Here is a 23,449-nt window from a genome sequence, read left to right as displayed (position 1 = left end):
GCTTGCCCAAAGCTGACGCTTTTCCAGCGGACGGCGGAGGCAGCGCGCTGTGAGGTAACGAGTGTGGCGCAGTAGCCGATTCTCCTCAGCTCGCGCAGCCTTCCCACAGCGCCAGCTCTGTGACCGAGCGTCCGGACCTGTGGGCGAGGCCTGGTTGAGAGCGGACCAAGGCCGGCAAGAACTTCTGATTGCCCACCGCTGTCCGAGACATTGGCCACAGAGGCCCAACATCTAAAGTAAGGAGCGAGCTGGGGGTAGCGAGAGAACTGGGACCCACCAACCAAAGGTCCCGAAGGGTAGTTCCTTCCTTTCTTCCTGACTAGAGAATTGAGTATAAACAACAACAATTGAAATAAGGGTCTGAGGGCAAGTTTAACAACTAACCAGGTACACGCCCCGAACCATATATCAAAACACCAAGTTGTACCTAGGAGTGAAGAGAATGAGGTATTCACCATGGACTACAAGACAAATATCGTACAGATAACACCCGTGGGAACACACCATGCAAACTTTTATGTAATACTGGCCGAGTTAGGGCTCAAGGACGTATGGAAAAAATTCCCATCAGAAGCCACACTGTACTGCCCTCTTTTGCATCATTTGGGTTCTCCACGCCCAGGAGACAAAACAAAACGGCCGGTCAGATGTTACCGTGACCGATTGTAGATGAAAAGAAATGTGAGAGGGAAGTAATACATGATTTTCAAGTGTTTAAATGGCAACTGGGAAAAGCAGTATGAAGTGAGAGAAGTGAAATAGTGAGGGGTTGTAAAATTAGGTGAACTTGGTAGAGGTAGACAATTTATTAGTATCTCCCAGTCCCTAAGGCTAAAAGACAAGTGCAAATGCGGGTTTGAAATAATATCCGCACTCAGTAGTGGTCAACATGTTTCTGCATATAAAGAAAAGAGTTTCCATGCATTCTTCAGGACCTGTTGTTTCAAAAACTACTGCTTTTCGAGAAAAATAATTAAAAGATATCACCTGAAAAATCCAGGTTGTGTGCTCAACCACGTACTGTTATCGCACCGTACCGAGGACATGGAATCCACAGGAAAAACAAGGACAACCAAAACAAAAGAACATGAATATGTCATATTCCTGTTTTTTTTTAACTATTAATAAAGTTAAACCTTTATTTAATGGCATCAGAATCGCACATACTAGGAAATAAGTTCCATTCAAAACACTCACCCATAAATGATGGTTGAGGTGCTTCACCCCACCTGGCTGCGGCTCAGGTATGAGGAGCACCGCTCTAAAGTTGAGAAATTGAATTAAAAGAAGGAGGCAATCAAGGCTCAATTAAAACATCCATGAGGTTGTAAATGGATTTCTTGTGAACATTCACTGCTTATACCGATTCTGTAGAATCAGATTGAGATAAATGATCCTTAGCTCAGTGTCAAAAGAATGAATCTCAAACAAATTGACACTGCTGGTAAATAAGGCAATCTTATACATATTACAAAGCTCTGTTTTGGTAGCAACACATATAATGTTACACGTGTGAATGAACACCAAAATTTTGGCAAAGCCTTAAGAATCCCGTCCATGGTGTTCTAAGTGCCGGCTACACAATCAATCGTACTCGCGCTACGCTATATGAGGTGGTGAACTCCCAGCCATGTTCATTTATACAGAGAGAACTCACAACCCTGCGCGTTTTAGCGCGTTGAAGGCAAGAGTATCATGCGCGTGGCTTACCTGTCCGTCGGTGTCTCCCGACAGTCATCCAAGCTGTCTGGGGGGGCACCGGTGGTCGAGCTCACGCCTTATTTATGTGGCTGTTTCGAAAGGTTGAGTCACGTGATCGACATTAGTCACATGGTTGCTATGCATGTCGGGATTTGTAGTTCGAGACGCGTAATTTCGTAGTTTATACGAAAACAAGCGCTGGAGCCCAGTGTATGTTATTTAACTGTCGTTACGCTTCATATGCTAGATGTTTCAGGCTTTGTTTCCCGCATTTTGTATGTACTATAATTACACAGTCTCACATGCCAGTTTTATAAAAAGCAATGTTTTTTAAAGATTGTTCTCAGTGTATGCCTGTAGAGAAGGTATCACTATGAGTGTCAAAGACAGAAAGCACATTGGTTAGGTGTCAGGGCTATATATTGATCAATGAATGTAATAGTAGTTTTAAAGAGACATCCACGGTATTGGCTCATTAAGCCCCGCCTTATCACTGTTCAGTCTGTAGACCCATTTCTGTTCAATTTTGAACAGAAAACGACCAGCGTCGGGGCAAAACTCGGGGATCTGTGGTTGTTCTAAAACGGTCCAGTGGAAATCATTGGGGCCATGTCCTACCTCCAGGAAATGTGCAGTAAGGCAGGTAGCTTGTTTGCGGCACCGCACTGTGCTCTTATTCTATTGTATTCTCGTCCTTACTTTCCTCGTTGTCATGCCAACGTATCGAAGTTGGCAAGGACACGTTATCAAATAAATGAGGTTGCTGCTGTTGCAGTTGGTGAACCTGGTTTGTGTCCACGGTCTGTTTGTCCCAATGTCTATACTAGTCGATTTACAAGTTTGGGGACAAACTGAGCAAGCCCCACAGGGATGATGGCCTTGGACAGGCGGCAAATCCCACAGTGTGCCCACCTGTCTAGGTTCTTTGTTCCGTGGACGTGTATGGACTAACTGGTCCTTGAGATTTAGTCCTTTTTTAAAGGCAAAAAGAGGCAAGGGGATATCATCCCCCCTGTTTTCAAGATAGACCAATGTTTTTTTATGATCTTCTGAACTTGATTAGATCTGCTGTTAAATGTGTTAACAAAGGTAATGTGGTTGGTTTTTTCTTTGGGAGGATGTATCTCGAGCAGAGATTCCCTATTGTTATTTGATGCCCTCTTTTTGGATTGGCGAATGATTTTTTTTGGATAGTTATTTGCACTAAGTTGTTGTTCCAGGTTTCTCGAGTGAATCTTAAAAGCCTCTTTGTTTGAGCAATTCCTTTGCACCCTGAGAAACTGGCCGAAAGGTAAATTGTCTCTTAGAGCTCGGGGGTGACAACTGTCATATCTCAGAAGTGCATTTCTGGCCATAGGCTTACGATAAAATTCAGATTCAAGGCCATTGGGAGTCGCGTGGATCTTCAGATCAAGAAATACCAATGTCGTCCGGCTGTATTCGATGGTAAATTTCAAGTATACATTTCTGGTGTTAAGCCATTGATGGAAAGACACAAGATCTTCTTCTGTGCCTCGCCAAACCACCAGACTGTCATCTATATATCGCTTCCAGACGTGTATTGGCTCATTAAGCCCCGCCTTATCACTGTTCAGTCTGTAGACCCATTTCTGTTCAATTTTGAACAGAAAACGACCAGCGTCGGGGCAAAACTCGGGGATCTGTGGTTGTTCTAAAACGGTCCAGTGGAAATCATTGGGGCCATGTCCTACCTCCAGGAAATGTGCAGTAAGGCGGGTAGCTTGTTTGCGGCACCGCGCTGTGCTCTTATGCTCTTGTATTCTCGTCCTTACTTTCCTCGTCGTCATGCCAACGTATCGAAGTTGGCAATGACACGTTATCAAATAAATGAGGTTGCTGCTGTTGCAGTTGGTGAACCTGGTTTGTGTCCACGGTCTGTTTGTCCCAATGTCTATACTAGTCGATTAACAAGTTTGGGGACAAACTGAGCAAGCCCCACAGGGATGATGGCCTTGGACAGGTGGCAAATCCCATAGTGTGCCCACCTATCTGGGTTCTTTGTTCCGTGGACGTGTATGGACTAACTGGTCCTTGAGATTTTGTCCTCTTTTAAAGGCAAAAAGAGGCAAGGGGATATCATCCCCCCCTGTTTTCAAGATAGACCAATGTTTTTTTACGATCTTCTGAACTTGATTTGATCTGCTGTTAAATGTGTTAACAAAGGTAATGCGGTTGTTTTTTTCTTTGGGAGGATGTATCTCGAGCAGAGATTCCCTATTGTTATTCGATGCCCTCTTTTTGGATTGGCGAATGATTTTTTTTGGATAGTTTTTTGCACTAAGTTGTTGTTCCAGGTTTCTCGAGTGAATCTTAAAAGCCTCTTTGTTTGAGCAATTCCTTTGCACCCTGAGAAACTGGCCGAAAGGTAAATTAACATCTGACCGGCCGTTTTGTTTTGTCTCCTGGGCGAGGAGAACCCAAATGATGCAAAAGAGGGCAGTACAGTGTGGCTTCTGATGGGAATTTTTTCCATACGTCCTTGAGCCCTAAATCGGCCAGTATTACATAAAAGTTTGCATGGTGTGTTCCCACGGGTGTTATCTGTTTGGTATTTGTCTTGTGATCCATGGTGAATAACTCATTCTCTTGACTCCTAGGTACAATTTGGTGTTTTGATTTAGAGAATTGAGTAGCCAAACCGGGAAGCCCTTGAGACTCCTACAAGGGGGAAGAGCCCCTAAGCTTATGTCAAGGCTGTTCTTGACTGTGTGATGCTTAACCCTTCTACTACAGGGGTGAAGGGGGAAGCTTTCTGTAAGGTCATTTTGGCAAGTAACTATTGATCTGTAGTGAAGCAGGTGAAATAACTATTACTCTTTCCTCTAGGAAGTTACCAGAGAATGCTTGTATCTTTGTAGTTGACAGACTCTGTTCTGTGATGTGCCAAGATCTGATTTTCTAGGATGTCAACTGTGCTAAACCTGGAAAACTATTCTGCCTAAAGAGTCCAAGATTCATTGTGCATAACATGCACCCTGGTCATTCCATTGGGAGCCCTTTTTATTGCCCCTACCTAATATAAACTGTGAAGTGATTGATCAGCTCTTATCATTTAGGAAAATAAGTACATCACCAATTAGAATGTATGATGGAGTTCTAACCGTTACAAAGAAATTGATACAGAAATATTTGATGTAAGCTGTAACCAAACTGACAGATGAGATAAAGTAAAAGCAAAGCAAATTATTTTTATAAACCAGTACATATTTTCCTAGAAACTTGGTGTAGTGTCGTTTTTGAATGGAAGGATGCTGAGTTACTGTGAGGGTGTGACGCAAGCTTAACCTTGATGTCTTCGCATTAGTCCTTCCTACTCAGTGCCAGGCTACCCAAGGTGATCTGGAGCCTCCCAGGTCCAACACCTCATATTTTAAATTTAAATTTAAACTGCAGTAAAACACAATAGGTGCATTAATAGATTCTAGAGGCACTGCAAACACCAACCCCCCCAAAAATATCGGATATATTCAAAGAATTTTATCAAAACCTATATTAAAAAAAACAAGAACTAGATGCGTCTAAATGCTAAAGCTGTTTGGATACTTGTAAATTTCCCACTCTTTCGAACAAGATGGAATTTCAATCAATGGACCAATAACCTTAGAGGAAATCAATGACACAATTAAAAAAGTCAAACCAGGGAAAGCTCCTGGACCATACGGCTACAATGCCACCTTCTTTCAAACCTTTCGCTACCTCTCTAATTCCCCCTCTTCTGAACCTGTTCAGTCATTTTATTGGCACAGACCATGTAACAGGGACCCCAGCAGAAGCAATCATCATGGTAATTCCCAAGGAAGGGAAAGACGCTTTACATCCTAAAGATTATGGACCAATTTTACTGATGAAATTAGACTGTAAGATATACGCAATGATCCTTCCTAACTGGCTACAAAAACATAAGCCAAATGAGCAGAATCCTCCACAGTAGTTATTACGTAGGAAGCTGGGAAAGCGTTTGACAAAGTTGATTGGACTTATGTCTTAGAGCGACAATTGAGAAATGTAATCTTGGCGAAGATCTAATCCACATGATTAGGGCCCTATATCACAAACCGACTGCAAGTGTAAGAGCTGGCAGGATTATTTCCTCACATTTTAACCTAATCAAGGCTGCCCACTCTCTCCCTCCCTATTCTTATTAGCTATAGAAACCTTTTATACCAACTAAGGGAAAATAGAGATGTCGAATGTCTTCGGTTCAATGATTGCACAATATCGATTTATGCATATGCATATGACGTCTTGGTTATCTCGGAACATGCTGACACCGCTATGTCGTCCTTATTGTCCTCAGTACAAGAATTCTCTAACGCCTCTTAATCAATCAATCAATCAGTCATTTGTTAAGTGCACTACATACACGTGAGAGTCTCAAGGCGCTGGGGGGGAGAGGAGGCGCCTCTACTAATTAAACAGCCAGGTCTTCAGTATCCTCCTGATACTCCTGATGCTCCTGATACTCAACAAAGATAAAATAGAGGTCAAAACTGCTCGACAACATAGGTAGCAAAGAAATCATTGGAAACTCTGGCCTGACATGGCAACCAAAGTACATTAAATACATTGGGTTAGAATTTACAAAAGATCGTATCACTACTCTACAAACTAACCAAAGTTCCTTAGTCAAAAAAATCTCCACCCTTCTAGAGGGGTGGTCACCTAATTTTTTATCATTGTGGGGTAGGGTTGAACGATTAAAAATGATGAATACTCCACTAGTTAACTACCTAATCTGCATGCTACCTTTTGACTCTATCCAACGAATGTATTATGAAATTAGACTGACTCTTCAACTCTTTGCTTTGGCAAGGGGAGAAACCCAGAATTTCCCTTAAAAAACTCCAGCTAGATGAAGAGAAAGGGGGAGTCGGCCTCTCCAATTTTCAGAATTTACCAAACGGCATATCTCTGCATACAAGGTTTAAATTGGTTCCTCAGTGACCCAGATTATCATCCTGTTTGGGTGAATATAGAGAAATCATTCATAAACAATAACCCACTGCCCCAATTTTTAACAATGAACATCTCACATCTACCTCACTCTATGTACATCAAACAGAATACAAGACAAGCTCTACTACACCTAGATTACCAAACTGACGAAAAATCAGTAGGTCAAATATATCCTCACTATGGTACAATCCGAGCCTAAAAAGTAGATGGTGAAATGAAATTCTGGCAAAAATGGTCGGTTATCGGTATAAACTTTGTCAAAGATCTCTAAGTGGAAAAACTCCCACTTCCCTTCTCCAACCTTCAAACAAGATTTATTATCAACACCATGGACTTTTTACACGTTCTTGAAACTGAAAGCCCAACTAACGTCACACTCAATGTTGCCTGTAAATCTGATGATCCATACACTATTGGGTCACCTACAAAAATCGGGACACATCGTGTTCAAAATCTATAGGTTGCTACAGTCAAAGCCACACAAATCTTATTCTCGTAACAAACTAAAATGGGAATCTGAACCAAATTGCAGAAATATTTCTTTTGGCTGGACAAACTTACATAATACCCCCTCCTCAAACAAGATCTCACCACTACTTTCCCAAACAAAATTTGTGATAATCGATAGAACATATCAAGAATTTTTAAACTCAATCTAAGTCAAAGCCCAAGCTGCTGGAATTGCAAAGTACACAAATGGGACCTAGCCCATATGTAATTCCACTTTACTTTTCTAACTCCATGTGCTATACCCTTTACAAGGACCGTAATCTACTCTCAGCAATGAGGGCACGATTGGGATTCCCCTACAGGTCAAAGGCCAAGTCCTGGACATCACATAGTCAGCAATGGCCCTAGGGGTTTGTGCACATGGTTAGATTAGTGAGATGCCTGGGCCAATACAAATAGACAGAATACCAGATATACACACAATTGAGCACCCAGTGTTGGTAAACGTGCCCATATACCATGCAGGGAATATTTCCATCTCAACAGGCACATTTTATTCCAACAATTTGTTTATTTGTAGTGATTCCTCCTTTCATTATCTACACTTTTAGTAGATTTTTTCTATTGTTTTTTAAATATAGGTGGAGCAGGTAAAAGTAATACCTGAGTGGGTTTTGGCACAGTGACATCTTTGTTTTTCAACAAATTAACAAATTGTGTCCATCATCAAGCATAAAATAGTATAACATATTCCTTTCTTCTTTTATAGAAATAATGTAGTCCAGTAAAGTCGACTTCATATTTCACATTGCATGATGTATTACATGAATCCTTTTCGAAGTGGGAGCCTTACCTTAAGAACACAAACATGTATTATTTTGTATTTTTGGTCTTTAATTAAGTCTGCTTAGTGTGAGCTTGTTCCCGTCTATGATTATTTGTCTGGCCTGCATCAGGAATGGATCATAAAAAAGGAGAAATGTATTTCTCATGACCTTAGGTCAAGTTAAAAACCTGGGACTACTGAATGTGTTCCTTGTTCACAGCCTGTATGTACATTGGGTTGCTTGTCTTTCCTTTTGTTGTGACCCCTTAATGGTGAGAACTATTCTGGCATGTCCCTCTTTTTCCTTTACTACAGCATAGAAACCAGCTCAGTTGAAAGCACCCCATGGTTCCTCAAGGTGTGTACTGGCAGGTTGCTTACATGAGTTTAAAAGCCATAAATTATTTTAACTTAAATGAAAGCAATTCTCATGACTCACAGGTGATAGGTATTAATTGACTCATTATTCAGCAAAAAGCATTTTCAAGGGTCTTAGACTAGTCCCAATATCAGAAATCCTACATCTAGAGATTTTTATCAGGAGACATGTGCTTCTCTTACCCAAGCCTCCCACATATAGTGCTCCTGCCACCTTTTAAGTGGTGCCTCCATTTACAGAATAATAAATGGTCAATTGGTGTTTCATGGGAGCAAAAATCTTACAATCCAGCTCAGTCTCTGCTGTGATTTGAGCAGGACACCAGTAGAGCCACCAGGAAACCCTTGCACTTCACAATGGACCGACATGCTCTACGGGGACCTTCTGTCTGAAAGCATGCTTTCTCAACACATACATGTATTTAGTTCGTTTGTTAAATTATAATACTAAGCAAAGAACACATTCCAGCTGAAAGACCATATAATTAAACATCAGGCATTGGGATTCTGCATTTGGCCCTCACGTTGCTGTAAGGGCATGTGGTCTGGAGAATAGAACCACTGGGTTAGCTACAGGGAGCTATAATAGAGGATCACACATCAAGTCTTGAAGGAGAAGAGAATGGAAAGAGGCGGTGTTGGGTTGATCCCACAGAAGTTCCAAAGAACGCGGACGAGATGTGATGCTGAATGAACTGAAACAAATTGGGTGGACTTGGAAGGGAGGTGATCAGTTCAATGGTCTAGAAATACTTAGAAATTTTGGGATTTCCATTGAGTTTGGCATGCCTGACACAAGGCACAGGAGAGTTGAAAAAAGTCATCACCCCTGTTGTAGCTGCATCCTGAGCTAGAGCAGCAGGTGCATGTGTGAGCAGTGGGACCTCGAGTAGACACTAACAAACATTGTGGGTGCTCCACAGAGACATCTTAAGGATTTCGGGGCCTCAGGGCAAGTCATATTTTGAGGGCCCCAGTACAGAAAAAATATTATTGCATTACCTAATTCCTGCTAATTCAAGCAACACGATGCAAAACAATACTGAATTGTATGCTAAACTTTTACAGGTTAGCATGAAATATATATCATACAAAAACTCTTCAGATGACACTAGAAGGAGAGACAGAGTGAGAGGTACAGTTAGTCAAAGAGGGAACGAGTTTTAACTATAATATAGATAAGACAGAGGAGGAACAGAGAGAAAGTTCACTATCCCATAGGGCCCCTTGGAAGGGGGGTGTTCTGGGTAACTGCCCACTTTGCTTGTGACTTAAAACATGTCCATTGCCCCATACTAAGCACTAGTCAGTCTTCCATGAAGCACTGTTTGCGCCTCCTTTTACCATCAGAGGTGGAGGGCGAATGTTGAGAAGTTGTCTGTTTTTTTACACTCACAACTTCCTCCAATTGCAACATGACAATCAAAAACAGGTGGGGGTTATTTACAACAAAATCTTGGAGAGTGGTCTTCTGCCAAAATAAGTAATGCTGCGCTCGAACTTTTCAAAATACAGAGATGCTCTGCAGTTAACAAAATATGGTGCACCCCTGTGTTTACCCGAGTGCTGGTGCCAATAAAGCACCCTAGATCCAGCACAACCACCCTTGCAACATGTTGCAAGGCTGCCTGCAGTGCAGGGGTGATAGTTTATGTGCAAAAAGGGACAATTTCCAACACATAAACAATCTTCGAAGGCGAGTTGCTCATTCCATGGGTGATGCAGAATGCAGCAGAAATGGAAAGAGCAGAAAACGGTGAGAAAATAATAATTTTCTTTTGTATCACCGTTCGAAGGCCAGGAACTCCCTGGTCTTAGGGGCAGATGTACAAGGAACTGACATATCTGCATAGATGTTTCCATTTCCTTGCCCCTGAGCCAAATATCTTGCTCCATGGTGCAAGGATTAACAGATGTGTCAGAAATACGGAAGCATCTGTTGGCCCAAAAGTGACGCAGTGCTGGAGTTGCTCATGAAAGCACTGCACCGCAACAGATAGGTAAGTCCCATTCAAAAAGCCCTGCAACGTTCCTTACGCCTGGTCTGAGCAGTCATAGGGATTTTTATGCTGTGAAGGCATAGAGTGAAGCAGTGAAATGTTGTAAATGTCACTGCGTTCGTTCTGCATGGCTTTTTGCATGGGAACGCCCACCCTGCATACATTATACCTGACGCAGGTATAGTGTGATCAGAGATTTACATGACGCATCTCGCTAGATGCATTATATTGTAAATTGGCCCCATTGTTCGCACCACCATTGCGTAAAAAAAAAATGATGCAATGGCGATGCGAGGAGGTGCAAAGGGGCTCGTAAATCTGCACCTCAGTTTTTGGCGCTGCCCTAACCTTGTAAATATGGGGCAGCGTCAAAAGCCATGGGTGTTTTGGTGGAACATCCACTGCACACTGAGTGAAGCCTGAAACAGGGCGTTATTAACTAAGAGGCATTAAGCCACGTTAAGTGGCGTACAGCCACTTTGAAAGGAAAAAGAAGGGAATATCGCTACCTGAACATTGCTTAAAGTGATGTTCTGATGGTGATATCCCCTTGTAAATATGCCCCTTGGTGTTAAAGGGACAATTATGAGGTAAAATAATTATGTAGATCATTTCGGCATTATTTGACATTGCAAGTGGCAAATCCCTGAACCTGGTGCAGATTTCCACCAAGTACAACCAGTCAGCTGTCTATCCTCATCCCTTCTGTGCACCACATTTGCCTCCAGCAGTCAGAATGCAGCAGTAAAGAGACAGCACTCTTGGGCAGGACCACCTTCAGAGTCAGATGTGGTACAGCAGGGGTAACCCGGAAGCTGCTCAGGGGACTTCTCATTCCTCTTAACTCTCACTGTGGAATTGTTCCTTTCACCATCCACTGGAATGAACCACATGTTTAAACGTCTGGATGATAGCATCGTGAAGAATATTCAATTTAGGCAGGAGTTTGTATAATGTTCCACTGATAATTATTTTATAAGCTGATGAGTTTTTCAAGATATAGATATCAAGTATTCATTTTCATCTGCTTTTCAAAGGTTTCTAGAAAGTAAAGTTTGACGTCATTTTTTCGGTTGACGGTCCCAGTAATTGTAGTGTGATTTGATAGGTTTGAAGGTTTTCGCAAAGGTCATATCTACCTCCAAGAACTACTGCACATTCTCTATTGTAAGGAGAGATATCAAACGTGCAGATAACTGGGCTTATACTGGAAATAAATCAGTAAGTAAACTAATTATCGGATATTCTCAGCAAGTCCTGGACACACAGCGTCCCACCCGGCACAGCCCTCTGTGACACAGTAAAGGTTATGCACACATGGAGTGGACAATCAGCTGTTCAGAGTCCTCTGCTTGTGTCTGCTGAGGTGGAATAATCCCTTAATCGATGGGCGGGGCCTGTTCAGTTCTGCTATCTTGACTTTGCCTCTGAGGTCCTATAAATGGGGGATGCTCTGGTCCTCACCTCAGTGGTAAGAGCTCTTCTCCCCTCATTCCTAAGTGCGGATACTGAGACTGCGCCGAGTGCTGAACCGCCATGAGGATCCTCCTTTTCTCCACGCTCCTCGCTCTCACAGCAGCCAACGTCATACCGGCAGGTAAGTCCTTACACACTTAAGCCCTAATCAAGAGTGTCTACATATTTCTAATGGGGTCATTAACTTCTGTTAGCGGCCCTATCAGGAATCGAAAAGAGGGCAGTGGTATTTCGGGGTACAGTAATACTGCATCGTCACACTTTGAAAACTTTGCCCACATAAGGAAGCAGGGATGCATGTTGGCATGGGGCGATCACTCCTGCAGCTAAGGATCCCTAGGGCATGAACTTGTACTCTCCCAGTATTATCGAGACACAGAATAACTGATTCACCCAGTACTACCACCCCTTAGTACCGCTCTATCGCTAATGAGGCACTTAAAGAAGCCGGTCTGTTTTCTGGGTCACCAAAGCAGTATATAATACATTGACAATCTAAAGGCACAGAATATGGATGGCCCCTACTGGTGGCAAGTGAACAAGGTGACTGCTAGCCAACCCATTGTGTGTCAGCACCTGATATATATGAAATAAAGTTCTGCTTACTAAAATGCCCCCCCCCCCACATTGAATGGTTTAGACAGGCCACGGTGCCACTGACAGCGCTAGCTATGTCATGGCTAGAGGGCTCCATTCGCATAGAAACCTTTATTACACCAGAGAGATAGGATTAATGAAACGAACATTTCAAAGTAATTAAGAGAGTGCAAGCACTAAAGACAGAGGAGTGTAGAGAGCATGAGACAGAACTAGAAGTTGTTAATTTCCCAACAGTAATTTTCCAAACCGAAAGTCCTGATGTGTTTGCAATAGTACCTCTCCTCTTGAATGGCGTGTTGATGGATGTTACTATTCTGTCTTTGATACATTCTCTGAAACACTCGGGCCAGTTTTACCAGTTTCTCACGCAGAGCAGGGGCGGCCTTAGGCATGTGCAAGGTGTGCACCTGCACAGGACCACCAACCCCCAGGGGCCACCACGCCAATATATATCCTTAGTATAATAATCCTCTGAGGATGGATACATATTTGCGTGGCTTGTGTGGTGGCCCCTGGCAGGGATTTCTACTTCCAAACACCCTAACCCCCCCTCTTCACTGGTCTCCGCGCTCCGCATCGCCCGGACCCCCTCTTCCGGGGCCCCCTACCTACGCTCCCTGCCCAGGACCGCCATAAGCCTAGAGACGCCCCTGCGCAGAGCAATGCAGCAGCCGCAAATTCTGCCATGTATGAGAAGGAGAGATCAATAGAATGTTATATATACTGAAATATGGCACTCTCCTCCCCTTTCCCTACCGGTTGCACAGAAATTATCTGGTTTGAGCCACTGAGACACCTTTGCCCCATAGTGCGAGGGTGTCTCCATGAGTCTAGCATGGGGTTTGCACTGGAAAGATTCCATTCCAGTACAAAATACCATGCATAGACTGATTTTGAAAAAGTTCCCCCTTTGTATGTATGCTGTGCAGTGCAGCACACATAGAAAGTCAGAGAATAAAGGAGAAAAAAAGTATTCCTCCTTCATAGCGCCTGGTTGAAGTGTACGCCATTTTCTGTTGCTAAACCCTGTCTACTTTTTTTAGTAAATAGGGTTAAGCATCAGAAACCTTGGATGGTTGCATGGCAACGCCCGTGAATCATCCATGGTACGCCTTCTTGGCGCTAGGTAATGCAAAGAAGCGATCTGCGCTGCTCTGTGTTACTTTCTCGCTATTTCCAACGTGAGACAAGTTTGGCACTGGAAAGTAAATTGGGGGAAAGGGATTTTGCATCACTTTTGTTATTCAAAAATGGCGGGAAATCTTAGTAAATCCGTCTTGAGTGACAAACTGTTGGTGAAAATATTCAGGGGTATCCTGGGGTCATCGCATCCATAGGGTCTCTTTGTCGCAGTTATTCTGCTCTGTCATCTGCTGCCACAAGTCAACTGCATCATTCAAGCCATTACAGCAGAGTCTGCTCCTGGCAGAAAGTATTCAAATCAGCTCTGATGAAAGCTGAAAAAACAGGGGAACTCAAATGAGATGTAAATTACAGAGAGGGCACTTCAGGTGCTCCCTGGGAAACTCTCCAGAGTGTAAGATATTTGACCAACAAATTCTACTTGATGTCAAGAAAGCTTGTAATGCAAAATGATAACTTTACTGTCAGAGTTGACCCAAAGTGAGAAAATCTTAGCTTTGTAAATCTCACCTCTGGACAGCATTTCCCACATACAAATCTTTTCGGAACATTATTTCATCATATATTTTGGCTGTGAAATTGGTTAATAAAACTAGGTTTAGTGTTACAATTAAACATGTTTATTTAAAATTCTCAAAACTTGTGTTTAAAAATATCATCAACGTCATGAAGTTTTTGAAGTTGGAGACTCAGAAGAAACTTCTCAAAGATGGCAGAAATCAGCTCCACTACCTTTGCTCTCCTCTGCTCAAGTTCACTGTTTCGTCTCCCTTTGTGATTTGTGATCCTTTCTCTCTTCTCTCTCACACGCAGTGCCCTTTAGGAGGTAACTCTACATCCTGCTGGAGGCTGCCCCTGGTCTCTTGTGTTAAATGTCACCCTGCACAGATTTACACATGAGTCACACTAAGATTGAAGAAGGGACCTCAGGTATATGAGGCTTTGAGTCAGTGGCCATCAGTTCAAGTCTTGGCTCCGCCCCCCTTAAACTTTCAGTGATCTTTGTTAAGCACAATTTTGAGCTCTGGGTGTTAACTTTGATACATGAACACTCAGGTCTGACTTTGACATGGTGATTGGAAATCAATAAAGATGGTCAATGGGTTCATCAATCAGCGTATATTGCGGTTTCCTGTCAGTTGTCAGTAGTACATTTCCTGTGAAGTTAGGGCAGATGTCTTGCTGGAGGCAGGGAGCTGGATTTTAAATACTTTTTAGTTGAAATTGGGTCTGTTTTTAAGCCTGTGTTATCTGCATTGCATTGTTTTAGGCGAATCTCAGCATGAGGGCGTGGATAAGCCCGGGATGTGTTTTGGTGACTACTTCCAAAAACATGGCGAAAAGTTTGAGAACTTTAAGAAGGAAGAAGGGTCAAATCCCTCCAGGACCAAGAAGCCCTGCCCTAAACCAGACTTCTCGAAGCTGAAGAACTGCTCAGTGGACTGGGACTGCGACGGTGACGACAAGTGCTGCGGCACCAGGGTCGGCATGAAGTGCACCAGGCCGATGTTTGGTAAGGGTTGACTATGTCTTTTTTCTCTCTTGTCAAGGTCTTTTGAGCCCTGTGGCTGGGTTCTATCAACACACATCTTTCACTGTTGTCGACAGGGTACACCAGACAACAGGTTGCCCCATCCCACATGCTGTCACCAAGAGTGTCCACAAAGATCACTGGGCTCAATTCACAAAGATAAACCTACACTTTTGTGTAAGTTGACTCCTTTTCGGTATTCACAAAGGTAAACTCAGACCAAAAGTCTAACTTTACTAGTTTTAGTTATTCACAAAAGTAAGTTTCTACAAGTAATCTAGACTTTTCGTCTAGGTTAACCTTTGTGAATACTGATAAGTAGTAAACTTACACAAAAGTGTATCTTTGTGACTCGGACCATTATATTTCCTATTTAGATTTCTTGGGCATTTAGGGGAATTTCAGTTCTTTTACTTACACCGCATACACATAGTTGATGAGTATTATTAACTATTGTGGCAAAATCTCAGAATAATATTTGCCAATATCCAGGAAGTTACACCATCCTGGTTACATTTATTTAAAGGGCCACCAAAAAACAGCAGACTTTTCCACCTATTGCTAACACACGGGCAAGGTTTTAGAATATGAGGATTTGAAGCCGTCGTCTTGCAAACAATCTTTCTAGCATTGACTTCTTGAGTACCTAACAACAATGATTAGAGGCTTGTTTATAAGCCCCTTGTGCCTCCAGTGAGCCACTTTTTGTGATGCTCTGGTCCATATTTACCAGGCAGCACTAAGCCACTTTTTTGGGGAGATTAAAGCTGCCTTGTAAATATCATGCCCTTTAAAGCAGTTTTCTGCTTTAAAAGGGCATGCAGCGGGTGTTGCTGGGGGCATTCCCAGCAACTTCCATGGCTTTTTGCACCGCTCCAGACTTACAAGCTATTGTGACAATGAGGCAGTGCCAAAAACACAAAGTGGAGAAATATCTTTATTTCTCCTCGTTTTACATTTTCTATGTGTGTTCCATTCTGCAGCACACATAGATAGAGAAAATTGTCTCTTGTGATTGTTTTTGAGCAGGAAGGTTTCCCCTCCTGCAAAAAAATAATCATCCATTGTGCACAGGTGCCTGCATTGACAGACAGCAGCCAATTGTGCGCCGGTGCAGGAAAAAAGGACAAGAATGAGCCGTATCTGATAGATACGGTGCAGTCCTGCCCTTTTCTTTTGCCTATGGCACCGCAGCTGGAAGGCCTGTGTTGGCCTCGTAGAAGTGATGCAGTGAAATCTTCAAGATTTCACTGCACCACTTCTAGGATGCCACTGCGTCAAATTCTTACGCCTGCTTGAAGCAGGCATAAGGAGTGACACAGCAAAATGAGGATAGGCCTCCCCTTCCATTGCTTGAGTTGCGTTGTGCTTGCGACATGACTCCAGCAAAGAGTGACTTTTGCATCAATAGATGTGTCAGAATAATCTGACGCATCTGTGAATCCTTGCGCCATGGTGCGCCGTATTGTAAATACGACGCCTCCATGGTGACGCAAGGGTTTCTCAAAGTGGCGCAGGGAATGTGATGCATCTTCACAGATGCAAAACTTTCTTGTAAATCTGCCCCATTGTCGGCATGAGAAGTGGTTCTAAAGCTGGTAACGGAAAGAGGCATATCGAAGTATGCCAATTTCAGTCACACTACAGAGTGAATCAGCTAGTCCAGGTCAATGCTGTTGGTTACTCCACTCAAGGGTCCTGGTGTTCCAGTCCTGACTACTGCCAAAATGAGCAGCAAGAAGAGGGAGCGTTAGGTGTTTTCATAACAGGACAATGGCAATTTTCTTACTGTCTGCAAGCCGTAATGTCAATCACAAGTCAATGCGGGGTGCCAGTCTTAATTCGCTGGACTATACAAATGTGTTATAACAGAGATCAGGGTGTTTGCGTTGTTTGTTGTGAATCTGCAGCATCTGACCTAATTCAATGAAACAGTGTAAAGTTCAGTTCTCTTAAGAAGAAGTAATGCTCTGGGAGATGGCATGGAGAGGGACAAAGAACTCCTAGGGCCCTGTTACAGATATTTGTAATACAGGCAGCTTCAAATAGGGGCGCCATACACAAAAAGTGAAAGTGCACACTATTATGCAGAATGTGCTTCCCTCAGGGCAACTTTCAACTCATGCTGCCCCGGGGGCAGCTCATTCAAATAAAATATTGAGCGGACGCTTCAAAGCCGCATCGTCTTACATTGCAGGGGGCAACCTGCCCGCAATTTTAAGTGGGATTAGAGATCTCCTTGCAGGCGTGTGCAGTGAGGGTTAGCACCCACCTCCACGGGGATGTTTGGGAGGTCCATAGGATCCCCTTCAGTCCTCCAGGGGACTGCCATCAGGGAGTGCACTGACAGTGTTGCAAATTTTTGTTGCGAACTGTCAACGCGCCACCCAACATTTTCTTTCCCTTTGCACCCACATTCAGAAGGCGTTGGGCGCAGAGCTGAAGACATTCCTTCCTTTGTGTGGTGCCAAGCCCTCACACAAATGAGGAAACACCCTCTTTAATACATGTATTTAAGTAGGGGCCCAACAAGTGTCTAAATCCTCTCCTCTAATACCAAAGTGCCCCGGTGGCACACAATGGGGGCACACATGTTTGGGGAGCACTGTCTATATTATGACCCTTGGTCAAGCTTATGGTGAAGCCTGTCCATTTTTCTCCAAGCCATTTCTGCCCGTCTCATCCTTCTGCGCAGGAAGCGCATAGAAGCCTCTGGCATAGTGTGAGTGGCCTACAGGAATACAAAATGTAATATCCATTCCCCCCAATAAAAGCTGTCATCCCTTGTACTCTTAACTGATGCAATCCAAAATAGGACTGCAGACTCCCCCCTGCAGTCCTGTTCAGGAAGTATTTCTGCACTGTTGCCTTATTTTCTGATCTGGGGACATGTTGCTTTTCTGCGTAACTCAAGTGAAAGTAAAAGTTAAAGATACAAAGAAGATATGTGTGAAAGGACCATGGCAGTGTTAGCCAGCGTTGACCACTGCAGCTTCAATCCCCAAGTCTGGGGGGTGTCTTTTCTATGCTGGATGTCCTCTTCTTCTTTTATAGCCCTCAACAACATAACACAAAAATACAACTAAACAACAGCACATCATCAACACATAAAGAAGAAGAGAGATATAAAGACAAAATAAAAAAACACGACACTCAACAAAAACACAGCAGAAAAGCAAACTATGTAAATACACTATAACAGCCGCATAAGGTGACAACAACACAGGACACAGCAAAAGCTGGGAGCTAGACAATGTGAGCATTAAGACAATTCCAGATTCTGTCACTGGTTTATGTTTCCCCACTTCTCACTCTAGAACTTCTGTCTGCTCACATCTTGTTGCTGGTTATTAATTGGGTGGACACATTTGGAAAATGTATTCATTGAGCAATGAACATATTTATCATGAAAGAACTGACTTGTGTGCAATACCTATGGACAATACCAGGGTGAATGTTTACCATGTTCTGCCTCATGCACGAAAGGCTTGTGTGGCACCAGCAGTGTATTGTCCGCAGGGTAACAAGTCCTGTGATACATTATCTACTCAAACCAAGTTGAGATTCACTCAGGAGTGAGCTTGTGTGATACAGAGTTTGCACAGACCAGGCCGATGTGTGCTCAGAGTCCAGGTGCTTCATACGTTTTCCAATTGAATTTACACACGGTTGAGCTGTATTGATGACGAGCTGAGCTCGTCATGTAAAATGGGATTTACTCATGGCTCAGCACCGGGGGGAAAACCTCTAGCAGCCAAGGTGTTAACAACTGCTATGACGTAGCAACAGATGATAACACAACTGGTTACCCATTGTTGCTACCTCATGAAGGGCTTCCGGGCCAGGTGACAGGGCTCTCTGAGCCGGTCAGAGCAGTGCCGCTTGCCAACTTTGACTGAAAGCAGGAAGCACAGCTGTAGGCAGGGGAGGGGGGCAGAGAAGGTGAGGGGGCTGGAACAGGGACACATAACAAAGGCCATTGTGTGTATCTCTCCTCATTACTCCATTGCCCCTGTGCAATAGTTGAAGGCAGGTGCGATAAACAATTCCTCGGCAACCATAAATTTATACATATAACAATGTGTGGATGGTATAACAGAAACAGTGAACTAAATGTCTAAAAAATATAATGTAATTTCTATTCAATTATAAAAGTACATGTCTCATTAAAAACAATGTTTTCGGTTCCTCAGAACATAAAATCTTGCCAAAACCGATACACAAATAATATATACAATACTAATTTAAAAAAATAAACACTTTTTTTCATATAAAACTTTCATTCACGTAGACTTAAGGTTTGTGTTTCGCTCTTACACCACGTTGTGTGGTGCAATAGCGACGCACACTGGGTAATAAACATGGCGCTAGAAGTTCCTGCATACATAAACATGAATGTTTCCTGAAAATGTATTAAGGGTACATGCACAAAAGCACGTATGTAATACATCAAAGCCATTTACAACATTTCATTCCCCTTTGGCATTGTTCACTGTACAGAGATACATGAATACATATATTAATGCACTTGTATTGACACTCTCATTTCCTCAGTGGGTGACGTATTTTCCCAGCGGGAAAAATCATTGCACCCACATGCATGCCCACCTGTTTTGGGCCGGTTCATGACCAGGGACATCTTCAGGATTTTGTTGTCCCCGGGTTCAAATGAATTTAGATGGCCCTTTTTGGAATAGCTTTGAATTTATGATCCAATTTCCGCTCTTTCATGCCCGCTGTGGCTAGGTCACTGGCACTGCACAGGCACGCCAATCCAAATTCTAAATATGTTTACATCTAATATTAGGGGACAGTCACATATTCTCTCATATATCGTGTATTGTTTTGAACTAAGATTTTTTTATGGATGTTGCATGAAAAAGAAGCACAATAACTCTGCAAAATGTTTATAATAAACTCACATACATCACATACATCACCCATATCAAAAATAAAATGTTACTTAAAACAATCTGTTTAAGAATTATTCAAGGTCATCACGGCAAGACTCTCGGCAGAACAGAGCTGGCTCTATCAGGGCCGGACTGGCCGTAGCAGGCACCGTGCATTTCCCCTGTGGGCCGAAGGGGTGGGGGCGGGTTTTAAGCATGGGGGTGTGCTTTTGTCACTGGGAGCTGATTTTGCAGCAGTGCTGTAATACCAAACCCATGTAAGAAAACCAGGAGCGGTACTTCTCAGTAGCCCCGATTCCCCCCCTAAGCCCTTCCCCCAGTTCCCAGAGCCGGTCGAACAGCACCCTGCCAGGGCTGGATGCTGTTCCCACTAGTCCGGCCCTGGCCCCCGAAAGACCGGGGCCCGGGGCCAGAGCCCATTTTGCCCATGCCTTAAAACATCTCTGTTCATTACTCTTCCTCACCCTGAAAGCGCTTTGACTCGTGTCCTGGGCAGGAGTGATTCTTTTTCAGGGTGAGACCCAGCATACAGCAGGTTTGATATTACCCAGAATGCTGTGGGTTTGTGTGTGTTCAAAGGCAGTTCCTCCATCAGAGGCAGGAATCCAGGGTTCTTCTGGGTGTGACAAGTCTGAAGCCAGCTGCCTCGATATGATGATAAAGCCAACTTTCCTCTGACATTCCCTTAAAACTTCTTTTCTTTCTAGAAGAACCCAAGGAGGAGAGAACGAGAACACAGAACCACGAAGCTGCTGAATCTGAAAAAGAACAAGAGAGAGGTGCAGAACAAAAGCGAAGAGAGAAACGACATCACAGTGAAGATCACGAAGAATACAGTGAACAGTCAGAATCAACGGAAGGAAGTGAGGGAGAACAAGGGAAAGAAGGAAAACGAGAAAAAAGGAGCGAAGAGGGAAAGAGGGGAGGGGAAGGAAAAGGAGAGGGTAAAGGCAGGGGTGGAGGGAACGGTGAAGGAAAGGGTAAGGACAACAAGGGAGAGATTGGACATGGAGAAGAGAAAGGTGAATGGAGGGGTAGGGGCAGCAAAGGAGGGGAGGGACAACGGAAAGGAAGAGGCAAAAAGGAACCGGGTGGAGACAAGAGCAAGGGAAGAGAGAACCAGCACGAAAGAGAAAAGAGGAGTGCGAAGGGAAAGAGCGAAGGAAAGGGACAGGGAGGTAAAGGAGGAGGTGAAGGAAAGGGACAGGGAGGTAAAGGAGGGGGTAGAGAACATGGGAAGGGGTCAGCAAAAAGTAAAGGAAAGAAGCACGGGTAAGGAAAGGAATGTCAAAGAACAAAATGAGGGCATTGGACGGGTAGGGGTGATAGGAGCGCACAAGGGTAGGGAGATAAGTAAGGAGAGTTATGGGGAAAGAAATTGATCACTCTCAAGTGAAAGAAAAGTAGGACAAGAAGAAGGAAATGCAGAACAGCCTGGGTGTGTTCTCAGGGATACAGGAGTGATTATTGCATTGTTTTCTTCCATCCATAGATGAAGTTGTGGAAAGAATGTAAATCAAGATGCTCATAAAAATACTGTAGATATAGAATAAAACAGCATATTAAAATCCACGCCCAGAGTCCACCCGCAGTCATTTTGAATCATATTGTGTTTCTGGTAAGGTACAGGCTTGTGGGGCGATAAAGAGAGCCCATCCATAAATCCTCTTTTTAAAAATAAATTGGACAACACTGAGTCATGGTGCTCACTATATGGGCTTTTACACAAAGCGAACGAAGAAAAGAGAAAGACAAGCATTGGCAAGGTCAATAGCTGTTGGCTCTAAAACGCAGTACTTGGGGCATTGCCAATGCTTTTTTCATTAGAATGACAAAATGACCGCCAGTGCTTCACAATGCACAACGGCTGGATACCCTCACGGGTGACAGGTAGCGCTCTACAGATCTACCAGGGCTCGAGTCAAGGGTACCCGCTGGTACACAGAGTCCCCACATGCTTTTCACAGGGTGGACGCCGTCCCCCCTGCCAAGATGTTGGGCCACACAGAAATATGCTGTACTTGTCCCCGTGTAATTTTCAGACACTTTCAGCAGTGCCTGCGTGTTGCCTGTTTTCCATTCCCAGCAGCAACGTGCAGGCAGCGAGGGAGCTTTTTTTCACCTCCAGCCTGAAGTTAAGGGGCCATCCGGCCTCCTTTTGTTTGTATATGCTGACCTGGGGGCCACCTTGAACCTTACATTTAAATGTAAATGCCGGGAATCAAAGGCACACAGCTTGCCTTCTCTTCACAGGTACTTAAGAGAGGCAGCTTTTGCCTTTTATATCAATGCAGACACTGTAAGACTGTCGGATAGGTTAGTCTGTCCCAGTATTTGCACACATATTTTAAATAGCACTATTTTATTTCTTTAATAGCGCTTCATCGTGACGTCATGGGGTCATTTACATATTGTCTTACTTGGTCAGTCCCCCACTTCTTTTTGTAGGACTTGTGCCCTGAAATCTACTGCTTGTTTGAATGAATGCAATGCCAGCATGCCATTAAACATGTACAAGGAAGGGGCTCAGCTGTTCATCTGTTACAGAAAAACCCAACAAGTTGAGCCCTGAGGGACGGGCAGTGGGTTTAGGATTTTAAATGTACCGCTCTGACATGCAGGGTGGTGTAGAGTGCGCATTCTAGTTGATGCACGTCACGGCAGACGTGACGTGCGGCGGCCATGTTGGTGCGCTGCGCGCGCATCCCCCATTGCGCGCCGAGAGAGACACAGAACGGCAGCGCCGGCCGGCGCTCCTCAATTTAGTTCGTTCCCAATTAAATAATTAAATAAATATTACTTACCTGAACCTAACTAGTAGTCCGCTAGTTATTTCATCATCAATACTTTACAGTGGCGACGAGGTCGGGAGGCTCCAGCTGACCCACCCACGGAAAAAAAACGGACCCCCCACGTGGACAGCAGCAGGGTAGGCCAACCCATGCACAGCAACAGCAGGATGCAGAGCTGCCCCACATAGCCCACACAGCAGAGGGTTCAAGGGAGGGCACAGCTGAGCCACCACACGAGCTGAGGAGCGTGGCAGTGCCACAGACAACCTAGAAGCGGCGAAGAGGCCGGAGGAGCAGCAGCACGCCCCACAGGAGACAACCCACGGTGCAACCCTTACCACCACGCCGAGCCCCCGGAGATACAGCGCTGGCTACCAAAGTGGAGGAGGCGGGGACTAGCACTGAGAGTCCCCAGGAAGACACCAACACAGAGGTAAAGGACAGCACCCCAGGGAGCCCCACCAGCAAGGAAGTCAAATCGCCAGCGACCAAGGAGGTGAGGATGAGCACGCCAGCAGGCTATGCGATTGCGCCGGTGCAGTTCCTACCTAAACCAGGGGACCCTCTGATGAAGTGGGAGGACTGGAAAGAATATATTGACAACTTCATTGGGGTCCTGGAAGATGAAAATGAAGAATCGTTCACCCCCCAAAGGAAGAAAC

At 44.0% G+C, this 23,449-nt stretch overlaps 1 pseudogene; it reads left to right on the top strand.

Annotated features, from left to right (window-relative positions):
- The first annotated feature begins 11,868 nt into the window (after window positions 1-11,868).
- LOC147700672 (uncharacterized) lies at window positions 11,869-21,510 on the top strand (annotated as a pseudogene).
- Window positions 21,511-23,449: the final 1,939 nt, after the last annotated feature.

This window comes from Lissotriton vulgaris, chromosome 7, assembly GCF_964263255.1.
Source record: "Lissotriton vulgaris chromosome 7, aLisVul1.2, whole genome shotgun sequence".
NCBI lineage: Eukaryota > Metazoa > Chordata > Amphibia > Caudata > Salamandridae > Lissotriton > Lissotriton vulgaris.
This window is presented reverse-complemented; position numbering and strand designations above follow the sequence as displayed.